Consider the following 12,085-nt stretch of genomic DNA (forward strand, 5'->3'; position numbering starts at 1 on the left):
TTTATCTGAACACTAATCTCTTCCTTTTCAGCAAGTGTCCTGGGATCTTTAACACCCACCTAAACAAGCAGCCAAGAGCTCAGTTTCAACATTTCATCTTAAAGATAGCGCTTCTGGAAATGTAGTTCTCCCTCAGGACTGCACTGGATTGTCAGCTGCAGATGGGTTAAAGTACCAACACGGGGCTTGAAACTCCAACCATGTGATCCAAAGAATAAGAGTGTGACCAAGTGAACCAGACTTATGTTGCCAATTCCACATCTCTGCTGCCTTGAGCTCAGCACAAAGCAACTGGAGTTCTGTTCTTGTGCACCTAACCACATATGGAGATTTCTGCTAACTGCTGCCAAATGCTGGTTAATGTTTAATGTTATGAAAGTCTGGGAGTGCTGCTGAACCTTTATGAACAATACAAATCTTAGAGTGGACCAGGGGGCCACCAAGGAACTTTTCAGGTCAACATTTTATAAGTGTTTTTTAAAGTGGTCTCACATTGTTTGCATGAATCGGTTTGGAACAACAACAACGTGCCCTTATGTAATGCTTTTCATATAATATGTAATAAGAATCCTTGCACCTTACATCATTCAGACATTTCAAAGTGCTTTACATAATAAACTGTAAAGTGAATAAGACGAGCTCGAAGCATTTCGCAGAGATAATAGGGAGCACTCGATGGAGCAGAGAGGAAGGAGAATTGAAGACTGTTGACCAAAAGCATGGTTAAAGATATATGTTTTTAAGAGGATTTAAAAGCAAGGAGAGAAGAAGCAGGAAAATGGATTTGGAAGAGAATTTTAGTGATCAAAGGCTTAGAAAACTTGCTAATTCCTGTGGCCATTTGTGTTGTTTGGTTGCACAAACTCCATCATATCAGTGCAGACTTGTAGAGCTGCACCACTAAACTCCTGCCACATTTCTCTCTGCATCAGTTGAATTTCAATCTTTGCACACGATGCTGTAGATTAATTGCTAGAAATTAAAGAGAATTGCTGAGTGACATGGAAATAGCCTAATGGCTTTTATGTTGATTTGGAGGAGATGCAAAAGCAGGCTGTGCCACTCAGAACAGTGCCTAGAGAAAAGAGGAAGCAGCTTCAGTTAAGATAGCCTAGTGTAGCTAAGAGACTGTAGACATTGGAGGTTGCTTTTGCAAGTGAACAGTATTGCTGGTCTTCAGGATAAAAAAAATTCTAAGTGATAATACTGTGAAAAGAGAGGTTATTAGAATGGGCAAAGTATGATTATAATGGCCCCATAGCAGTACCACCGACAGAAAGTACTCCCAATGAGAGATGTAATAAGAATGACGTAGCACTGTTGCTATTAGAGGTGGTTAACACTGTTTTTCAAAATAGGCCTGCATTCTGACCCAAGGTGCAGGATTGCTGACATGGGTCTATGTTTTTCTACCCAGAAACATGTGAAAGCCAGAGATCAGAAGCTGGGGAAAAATCACGCATATAATAATGATAATAATCCTTTCATTTTGATGTAGAGCCTTATTAAGTCTTTGAGACATCTCAAAGCATTTCACAGAATATACTGTAAAGTGAATTAACTGTATATTTTGTGGGCGAAACGCGGTAGCCAATTGCACACAGCTGTGTCCCACAAACAGTTGTGTAATGAAATGCGAATTATTATTTTTTTTTGAAGGAATTATTAACCCCAGAAACGCAATCTGCCAATCGACGAATAACCAGTTTCCTACTTACTGCTCGGTAAACGTGTATGTGGAGTAACAAAACTTGCCCAACATTTCGCCCTGTCAGGAATCAAACCTAGATCTCTCGCTTGCAAGGCGAGTGTTCTAACCACTGAGCTACTGGCCTTACCTAAGATCACACAGGACCAGTTGTTTCTGTGGAAATTACAGGGTAAGAAACATTTTATTATTATTAATGATTTTTGAGTTTGATACAGCACTTTTCATGTCGGGAGGATGTCTTAAAGCACTTCACCGGATTTACTATAAAGTCGTAACCGGTCATTAAGGGCAGTTTCCAGTCAATACATTGTCCCTTATTTATCCTTAACCATAGCAAAGGAAGAGAATGGAGTTAGTAATGCTGTCATTTAACCCCTATAAATGACAAGTGGTCCTGAGCTAAATGGCCGTTTCATGTTTCTTTTCGTAAACCAAGAGGACAACCAAAAAAATGTAAAAGGCAGGATTACTCCAGAAATGCATATAAGCAAGCTTGGGTGCCCAGTCAGCAGTGTGAAGCACTTTGAGACATCTTCCGAAAAAGTGCTACATAAACATACATTGTTGTTGTTGTTGCTGTTTCTCTTACATACATTTTTGTTTATTGTAAATTTTCAGAACTCTCGTAATGGGCGAATGGGTTAATACATTATCTGGTGCATTCTCCTACATTATACACAGCAGAACATTTGGGTTGAGTCAAGTAGCCCCAATCATTGTACCACAAAGACCAGGCAGGATCTCAGAGCAACATCTCATCTGAAGGATTTTTAAATTAAAAATAATGGGACTGAATTAAAATACCAAATTCATAATTAGATACTACAACAACAACTTATATTTATATAGTGCTGATCATGCAGGATCGGTCTCGTAGAGTTGAACAATGGCCATGTTTGACGTCGAGCTGGGGAGAAAGGGGAGGTAACCATAGACATAATTTAAGGTAAGGTGCGTAACTAGCTCAAGTTCAACACCCCATATTGTTATCTAAACCTTTGAATTGTGTATTGCAATGTATTCCTGCCTCTCAGTCTGTGATGCCATATGCAGTCACTTGATCTGAACCAGGAACATGCACTAACTTATGTTACCTGATCTACACAGAAGTACATTTTTTTTGTAAAAAATGGGTAACATCAGAACACAGCTTAATTGAGGAAGATAAAGATCACAACACCAAAGAAAAACAAAGCGTTTTAATGTCCACTAATAATTACAGTTTTAAAATAACATTTCCACCCTAAAATGCAGCAGAGATGCATGAAGTCATTTGCTAAGGGATTGTCACGGTCAGTGATTTGTTGAGTGTGCAGCTGGAGGCAGAGGGATGAACAGATGGACCCAGGAAAACTTGCTCTTTGACCTTCAGTTTAGTACCTCCAACTGCCTTCATTTACATGAGAATGAATGACCTTTATGAACTTTTCAGCTCTTTATAGTCTAAATAAATCAGATTATTCTTTGTCACGCCCCTCAAACAAAGATGAATAAGGTAGCTAGCTGCTGTCACTGAGAATGATTAATTAGTAAACCTTACAGATATTTACCCATAAAAGAATACTTTCCATGAATTTTGAGTGATTCCAAATCTAGACCTTTCTCAGGAGCATGAACTGAGCAATGTTATCTAAGAATCCAATCGTTCAGTATTTAATCGTGGTGTGTTCTTATTTATAACACTCCCTCCACCCAACCTGAAATGAAGGAACGTAGGAGGTCCTTAAAACTATAACAACTGTTCTCTTGGGCAGTATGAAAAATTATCAATAAGATGGAGAAAGCTAGCAATGTTCCATTGTAAAACTATTAGCTTAATTGAGAAGTAATGAAAATCAGCAAACGTTTTTCAAAGTTGAATTAATTGTGGATCTTTAAAGGAGCAGGGTTGTCGCTGGTGAAATACTATGACGAGAATATACTTCTAATGTATGACAAGTGAGTTGGATTACTGTGGTGGTTTCAATTTTCTAAATATACACTTTTACATGAAACACTGTTTTTAAAAAAATCTTACATTTAGTGTAAGGCATTGGGAGGATGTCCCAAAGCGCTTCACAGTAACTGTGTGTGGTTTGTGGGTTCTTTGGGGGAATAAGAACACTGGGATGGTGGAGGGTAAAACAGTTTCCTTTCAGTGAGTCTGAACGGCATCAACAACATCTTGCATTTATATAGCACCCTTCACACAAGATAGTGTCTCAGATCACTTGGACCACTCTCTATATTCTATGGCAGACTCTGTTTTCTGATTTTAGATTTGTTTTCCACCCCTAAAGAGTATTTTAACCAGCAAAAGGGGCTGAATACCAGATTCAAAACAGAAAATTGTCTACTTTTTACATGAGGTTGAAAACGTGTTTGAAAAAAAGGAATTTTATCTTGGCCTTTTACATATTCCCAGCATATAGAATCCGGTTTGCAAATATTGCAAATTAGACTCCGTTAATAGAGATCTCCACTGCAACTAGAAAATAGCACAGTTTCTGGCAATAGCGTGTCTTTTACTCATGAATACCAACTTCCATTGAGCCATCAAAATATAAGGATTGAGTGGATGGTAAATAGTGTATTGATGCTAATGACTGCACAGTACTGTTGTTTAAAATATATGATGGTCTGTACGGGCTGTCAAAGGACACATTGCACCATTAAAAATGGACTTAATGAAAATTTATGAGCACAATGTTCTCTTGCTGCCCAAAGATATTTTGTACAGTGACTGTCAGTAGTACACAGCGTAGACTGAGCACATTTTGCTTCAACCGCATTTCTGTCATAACCTATCCACTTTAATTATCCATGTAAATGCCAAACCTACGCCTGTGAGGTCCATACTTTAAAATGACCAATCGCAACCTTTTTATTCAATGAAATAAAATGACTGAAATGGCTAGCATTGATATAGTTTCCTGGAATTTTGTTTTACTTTCAGAAAGACATGAGTCAAATGTTGTGGCATTTCGTAACAGATTTCTTGGTTAATATTTTGTGTCAAACGTGACCCAGTCTCTCCTTTGTCACACTGAAGGCTGATGTTGGGAATATGCTGAATAAAGGAAATTTAAGTCTTTTGGGGCAATGTATAGAATTACAATGTTGTAGATCAGAAAACAAATACAGTGAAGTTTCCTGCAATAGTTCAGTAGGCTCCATCCAGCATGCAACTACGTGATGGAGACCAGAAAGGCCCCAAGTACAATCCTTGCTTTGTGCTGAGTTAGCTGATCTGTGGAAAGAAAGCGTAAGAGAGCTACAATTGGCCTTAGCACTGTGAAGTATTGAAGAAGAAAATCAGCCAGGTCCCATTCCTGATCATTGACTTCAATCTTTATTAAGAATGTACTCTGATGTGGATGTCAGGCAAAGAACAGGGCATCAATGTAACAGTATATTTTTTTTGTTTGCCTGCAACCATTCATGGTGAGGAATGGTCACCAGGGGGTGAGTACAGCACAGCTGGGACACAGGGCACAATACAACAGCGTCAGTCAGTGACTTCAGAAAAGATGAGTTCAAATGGGGGTGGGGAGGGGAAACAGTTTTTTAAAATTCTCTTTTCAGTGAAAAAATTGCAGAAAAAGAAGGCTTCAAAAAAGACATCTGGGCCTATCACATGCTGATCCCTAAATATAGAGACCTTAAGTATTAAAAATACACCTGATAAGTAGAATAAATCCCATTCTACAAATGTATATGAAAACTCATTTTAGCAATCAAGACGTGAAAGACACCACAGTCCCAGTCAGTTGTGGGACCTACACTTCAAATGTGAAGGGGCGCTAAATATAAATGTCAATGTAAACTTATTGCAAGGCTTTCAGTATTTCATAATGAGAATAATGAGAAAGATTTACTAACACTGTTCCGGTAGTTAGGAATGTATTTTAGGCGATACACGCTGCATTCCTGAGGGCTTTGTGTCTTGACCTAAACCTGTAGTAACAGAAGCCATATGCTACACAGATATCATGGGGGGAGGTAGGAAATGCGTCTGCCAGCTGGAAGGAATTTCTACAAGTCACAGAGAGGAAGAAGAAAAGTTTGTATTTTTAATTAATTCTTCAACATATGCTATGCGGATCTATTATCTTAAGCTCACAATAAAAGGACATTCTGAGGTTGATTTACCAGATGAAATATAGATTAATGTAATTTTTCAGTTTCCTTTTACTTTAAACTGAATGCACTACTAGACGTAATCTTTTGACATTTTTACCAGGTAGTCCAAACATGGCCATAAATATAGAAATCCTGCAGGGGAAATATCAAAACCACAAGATGCCATTTACTGTGTCAGCTTTATAAATTATAGCTAACAGTCAAGAGAGCTCAGTGACAGTATTCAGCCACAAAAATACAGCGTTTGACTAAATGCTCCTTTCTTTTAGAAAAACTACCAAACATTTCAAATCTTATAAGTAGTTGTAAATGTATTTGCTTCTCAGTTTCATGCATAAATAGTTTTTTTTATTAACGAGTGAGTGGTAGCTCACATGTAAGGAACTGGAGTTGAACACTGCTTCTTTAAGATTCAGTGGATAGAATAATTATTTGTGGTGTTGCTGTAGAGTAAATCACTCTATCAGCTAAGCAATGTGACATAGGATTCCCTGTAATAACTTTGCAGTACTAACCTCACAGTGGGCCTTGTGCAATTTATTTTGTGGACCCAGCAGTCTCCGATCCAGCATTCCTGAGGGAGCCGACCATGTCGCAGTAGCTGCTGCAGTGCAATTTATGAAGGCCTGACTCCAGATGCTGCTTTTTCAGGGGAGGCTGAGGTCAGATGGTCTTATACTTAACTATGAATCCTACCATATAAAACTAGGCAGGTGGTGTGGTCCCCATATCATTCTCACAGCATGCCTGTGAACAGACACCCTAACCCTAACCCTGTGAACAGACATGCTGGGACTGACATAAACTGTGGTCTTAATAAATATTTTGTTTGCACATCATTGCAAAGCATAGTGGGGAGGGATGAACTTAATGGATGATAGGGAAATTCCCCCACTCTAAGCACATTCTCCACGTGGAAAAATTGAAGTTGCTGAGTCTATACTGATGGATTTATGGCTTTTGACAGGTTAGTAGGAAACCAGCCGTTTAGTGCTTTATTTCCTAGAAAGCTTAATTCCTGCTAACTGGCAGCCGCTGGACGGAAACCCATTGCTGGGGATCAAATTCTGAAACTTTATCATTGAAAATTGTGTTGCAGAGGAAGAATAGAGAAACCAGTATCATGCCTGTGAAGAGGAATCATAGCATTCAGTTCCAAAGTAGCATTGGCACCAGCAAGGAAGAAGCCACCTGTATCTTCCTTTATTCATCTTCTTCCTTCTCTGAGGAAGAGAATACCACAAGAGGAAAAATCAAGCTCCTACAAGCCAAATAAACACTACATTTTAACTGTAAATAGTTTAAAGAAACTGTGATTTTCACACCCATAGAAGAAGGCCATTCGACCCATTGTATCTGTGCCGGCTAACCCAAATCTCACCAAATTCACTATCATCCTGTACCACGCAGGATGGCATTGATGACCCTGATTCTTATTTAGAAAACGTTTCATAGTCTCACCCCACCCTATTTATGTAATCTTCTCCAGCCCCCACACTCTGGCCCGTATAGACTCTTTTAGGCTACTTGCTCCTCACCACTTACACTACGTTATCAGTGGCCACCACTCAGCACTATGCCGCTGCCCATTGGAACTCTCTTATAATAATAATAATCCTTGTATTTGCTATAGCACTTTTCACGTCTTCTAGACATCCCAAAACGCTTCACAGAATATACTGTAAAGTGAATTGACTGTATATTTGTGGGCAAAATGCAGCAGCCAATTGCACACAAACAGTCGTGGATTGAAGTGATCAATCTATTATTGTTATTTTTTCTTGAGAGATTATTATCAAGCGTGTGGAGAAAGGAAACTTGTCCAAGGTTTCGCCCTGCCGGGAATCGAACCTAGATCTCTTGCTTGTGAGTCGAGTGCTCTAACCATTGATTCTTATCACATTGTTGAGATGTCTCAAAGCACTTGACAGAATATACAACAACAACAACAACTTGGATTTATATAGCGGCCTCCACGTCGGATGGCGTCTCAGAGCACTTCACAGTAACGGATCCCGGGACCGAGCCAGGGGGAGGGGGCGGAAGGTGACCAAAGGCGCAGTCGAAAAGAAAGGTCTTCAAAAGAGACCTGAAAGTAGGAAGAGAGCGGGTGAGGTGAAGGGAGTGAGGAAGGGAGTTCCAGAGCCTCGGGGCATAGTGGCTGAAGGCACGGCCGCCGAGGGTGGAGCGGAGGACTCGGGGGACAAGGAGGAGGCCAGACACGGAGGATCGAAGGCAACGGGTATTGTTTTGAGGAGAGAGGAGGTCAGAGAGGTAGGGGGGTGCAGAGGAGTGGAGGGACTTGAATACAAGGGTGAGGATCTTGAAATCGATCCTCTCTGGGAAAGGCAGCGGTGATCGGGGAACGTAGTTTGGTGCGGGTGAGAATGCGGGCGGCAGAGTTTTGGATGATTTGGATTTTATGGATGGTAGTGGATGGGAGACTGGCGAGGAGGGCGTTAGAGTAGTCCAGCCGAGAGGTGACAAAGGCATGGATAGGGTTTCAGCGGTTTTCGGAGAGAGGTGTTTGCGGAGACAGGCGATATATTGTAATGTGGATTGACTGTGTATTTTGTGTGCAAAATGCAGTCGGCAATTGCACACAGCAGTGTTCCACAAACACCAATTAATTTAGTGACCACATTTTTGTGGGTCTGAGAGGCTGATTTAGGAATGGATTAACGGAGGTGGTTTGTGGTTTATTACCCCATTTCTGTGCTGTAACATTCTAGGATTTTGTGAAATAAACGGAAGGACCTGGTTCACCAAAACCCTGTGTGCGATCTTTACTGACTTTATAAGATACCTTTACCTCATTACCTCTGTCCCTGCTTTAAACAAGATCCTGAAAAATGTATCTTTGATCATATCTTTAAGTTAAATTCTCTCATTCTCCTGCTCAGTGTCCACTGTTACATTTGTCAAGTGCTATGCTTTTATTTGATGATATTCTTTTACTTAAAAGTATTATATAAATGCAAGCTGTTGTCCTATTACTATCTGCATTACTCACAGAAATAAATATTTTTGCTTGTGAAATCACCTTGTTAGATACTTGGAGCATCTTGTGCCATAATAACCATCAGGACACAGTTGCTGTCAAAACATGAACAACAATAAAATAGTCACCATGATTAATGGCAAAAGTAGGAAACTGTTAAGTCTGTGTACTTAGAAAGAATAACACGCTCTGAAGTGTGTTCCACGGAGACGTGACATTGATAAAGCACTCAGCCTCAAACTCTCTCTCTATGGCATCATCTCAAGCCTTCTGTGTCATTGACTATAGAACTGACTACAGGCTGTGTGTCAACTTGTCATTTTAGTACCTCAGCCACTTGAAAGTCTTAGTATTTTAACACCTGTATCTGGTTCAACTAAAATTAAAGCATTTAGTACACAGGGGTCTAAACTGTGATATTCAGATACTGGATTTGTGATGTGATTTTCAATTTTGGGTTTAAAAATATCAAATCCTGGATCCCAGGGCTGCTTCTGGTATTTCTTTTCAGACTTTGCCGTCATGGGATTTGACACTGATTATGAAATTTGCCATCGGATTTTTGCAAAGTGGAAGTCGCAACAAATCCCATAACTGAATAACACATTTTAGATCCTAGAACATAAGTCCACATAAATATGTTTATGAACTAAGGCTAGATTAGATTAACGGATGATTTAAACTATAGAAATTTGCAGCTCAGAAGAAAGCTGTTAAACCCATTGTTTCTGAGTCGGCTCTTTGAAAGAGCAATCCATTCAGTCTTACATTTGCAATAACTTACATTTATGCACTATGCTTCACACAGGCAAAGCACATTCAAATTAAAAACTTTCTACAATTTTGTGTGATCTTAAACTTGAAGACAAAATAATCTCAGGCTAAGACCTGATGCCTGCAGTTTGTTCTGCTGCAATTATCATATATGTGGTATTGTGGGCATTCCTGACACACAACAGACACCTGGGAGTAAAGGAGATTGTAATTGAAGATGTAGGTTGATTGAAAGATGAGTCCAGGTTGGATCATTCCATCAAGTTGCTGTCTCAATTCTAACCTTCTCAGTAACTTCTCATTATAGCTGATGATTCAATTCTGCTTTAATTTCCTCACTGCCTGTGGGCTGCGATGAGGTTAGTTATGTTGCTTAGTGGATAGAAGGCCCTTGTGTACAATGGTAGTTTTATTTACGTTTATCTGTATCTCTGAACAACAAAAGCCCTGTTTGTTTTATAAAAATAATCTTGTGTTTGGGTCACTCTATACATTACTCTGAAGAAGCTCAAGAGGTGTATTCCTACTTGGTTAATTGTGGTTGTATAAATTGGTAGTATAAGACCGCTCCCTTGGCTCAGTGAAGCTATTCAGCGAGTTATTGAAACATACCAACCAAGAAGTTCCCAGTTTCTACTGTAATAGAGAGTTACACATGAATTGGCAGTAGAAGTGCTACAATTGGCTTCAGCAGTTTGGGTTAGATATGGAAATGTCAGCTACATTTCTGTTCGACCCTGAGCTGTCCTTTCTCCCTCATATCTGCGTCACAACTGGCACCGCCTTCCATCACCTCCGGAATGTCACCAGACTACGGCACTACCTCACCCCTCACGCTGCTGAAACTCTGGTCTACGCCTTTATCACCTCAAGGCTGGACTATGGGAACTCTCTCCTCACCGGCCTTCCCGGCACCTCCCTCCACAAGCTGCAGGTCATTCAGAACTCTGCAGCTCGTGTACTGTCCCGCACCAGGCTTCAGGACCACCTCACTCCTACCCTCGCTCCCCTCCACTGGCTCCCCATCCCCCAGACGATTGATTTCAAGATCCTCATCCTCACCTACAAGGCCATTCACGGCGTTGCTCCCTCCTACCTCTCCAAACTACTATCCCCCTACCTACCTGCCCGTACCCTCCGTTCCTCTGGCTCCGGTCTGCTCCACATCCCCCGCCCCAACCCCCCTACCATCGGTGGCCGGGCCTTCAGCCTCTCAATCCCGAGGCTCTGGAACTCTATCCCCCAGTGCCTTCGCCGCCTCTTCCCTTTCCTCCTTCAAGGCCGGTCTCAAGACCTTTCTCTTTGACCGTGTCTTCAGCTCCCCTCTCGACTCTCTACCCCCTCCTCGCTCCCCTCACCCTGACCATTTCCCCCCTGCTCGGGTCCTGACCCAACTGTCCAGCGCCTTGGGACGTCCTCCCGACGTGAAAGGCGCTCTATAAATGGAATCTTGTTGTTGTTGTTGTTGTACATTTACCACTCGTCATCAGTATCTGGAAATTACTGTTGGACACATGTTTTTGGACAGACATCAAGGGGAAACAGGATCAGGCTTGCTTGTGATTTCTCCTCTAATCAAGGTTCACGTATGAATATTGGACACTTGGCACTCTGCCAGAGTAAAAGGGAAAACATGAGTGTCCTCCAGGAGACACAAGAAGGGCAAAACGTTGTTGAGGTTTTTTTTAACAAAAGGGTAGGAGAGTGAGTTGCATACATTTTATCTTGCTTACCCTTGACTCATTTCTTTGGTACTATGGAAGTCCTGTAGCTCCATAGTTATAGCAGTTACCTTGCAAGCGAGAGACCTGGGTTTGATTCCCTGCAGGATAAAATGTTTGGCAAGTTTCCTTACTCCACACACCTCTGGTTACCTCGCAGTAAGTAGTAATCTGGTTGTTAGTCGATTGGCGGATCGTTTTTTCGGGGTTAATAATTCTTTCCCCCCCAAAAAATTGGGCACTTCAATCCACGACTGTTTGTGGAACACTGCTGTGTGCAATTGGCGACCATGTTTTGCCCACAAAATATACAGTCAATTTGCTTTACAGCATTTTCTGTGAAGCGCTTTAAGATGTCTAGAAAATGTGAAAAGCGCTATAGCAAATGCAAAGATTATTATTATTATTACTACTACTGCAATTATGATTTAAATATATGTCAAATATGATGCTAACCCATGTCTTACCACACATTGGCAATGGGCTGCTACATTTTTGTTATATTTATTTTTTTAAAAAGAGGCATTAATAATGATAATAGCTGTTGCTTGCAGCACTGTGCTTCCTAATAGAGAGTCATATGAGGATGCTCGCAATTTGCTCTAGCTGCCATTCAAGTGAAAATCGAGGACACTCGCATAGCCGGTCGGAAGTTGGGGAAATTATCCAAGTGCAGTGGAAGCTCCTTCTATGTTTGCTGTGAATGTTTAATGGATCTCTGGATCAATGAAACCTCCACTCAGCAGGAGCTGCTTG

The sequence above is a fragment of the Callorhinchus milii genome, unplaced genomic scaffold (genome assembly GCF_018977255.1).
Source record: "Callorhinchus milii isolate IMCB2004 unplaced genomic scaffold, IMCB_Cmil_1.0 Scaffold2, whole genome shotgun sequence".
NCBI lineage: Eukaryota > Metazoa > Chordata > Chondrichthyes > Chimaeriformes > Callorhinchidae > Callorhinchus > Callorhinchus milii.